Genomic DNA, 872 nt, shown 5'->3' on the forward strand with positions numbered 1-872 from the left:
GGCCGTCTGCCCTGCTCAGTCCTTGACGCGCGCGCCCCCGCATGCAAATGAGTTCGATTCAAGAGAATTTTGCACCAGGAGCCGCGCGTGCGCAGAAGGAAAGCGGAATCTACACCTTCCCCGCCTGCGGTAGCAACTGCAGAACTGCAGACTATCTTTCTAGACAAGGCAGTTGGAGGCGGAGGAGGTGGCGACGGGAGTGGGGGGCTAGTGTGGTGTGCACGCTGCACCTCAGGAAGCCTTGTGCCCGGAAACGGCTGCTTTGGGAAGGTGAGTGGCGCTAACAATTACTCTGATGCAAAACTGTTTCACGAGGGCTTTGATTTCTTTTTGTGTGTGTGTGTTTTTCGCCCCCTTCCTCTCTTTCTGTCTCAACCTCCTCCCCTCGTCCTTGCACACACACACACACACACACACCAAGTTTTGTTTAAGAGTTGGCTTGGCTGGGAGCGCTGCTTTCTTGCTCTCCGGAGCCCAGACTCTTTGTATGCATAGGTTTATTGTGTATTTTCCACGAGGGGTGGGGGGCGGTCTTTGCGCTAAACCGAAAGTCTCGGGGTGGGAAGAGTTGGTGGAATCTGAGGAGAATTGGGTCGTTGGAGTTGAGGGTCCACGTTGGAGGTGACAATGACTTCTCGGCCGCACTGTTCGTTGACTCGAAGGAGTTTCATGGCTGAAGGCTCGGGAGGAGGACTGGGTGGCGAGGGCCGAGCGCCCTCGGGTCGGCGTGGGCGCGAGCCCCGGGAGTGGTGGGGCGCCGTTGTTCCGCCGCGTGCTGGAGTTGATCCCAGCTGCCCTGCGCGCGTGGGGCGAAGGGTGGACAATCACCAGCCCTGGCCGGGAAGAAACACCCACCCAACTAAGTTGTCGTC

At 58.4% G+C, this 872-nt stretch overlaps 1 protein-coding gene across 1 annotated transcript in view; it reads left to right on the top strand.

Moving 5' to 3' along the window:
- Positions 1-162: 162 nt before the first annotated feature.
- Positions 163-872, top strand: part of SINHCAF (SIN3-HDAC complex associated factor) — a 33,004-nt gene continuing 32,294 nt past the window's right edge. Inside the window, exon 1 of the mRNA XM_045296385.1 lies at positions 163-270. The gene's annotated coding sequence lies outside the window, so the exon portion shown is untranslated. The remainder of the gene's footprint in view (positions 271-872) is intronic.

This window comes from Echinops telfairi, unplaced genomic scaffold, assembly GCF_000313985.2.
Source record: "Echinops telfairi isolate 266 unplaced genomic scaffold, ASM31398v2 ScPeMD7_7406;HRSCAF=8444, whole genome shotgun sequence".
NCBI lineage: Eukaryota > Metazoa > Chordata > Mammalia > Afrosoricida > Tenrecidae > Echinops > Echinops telfairi.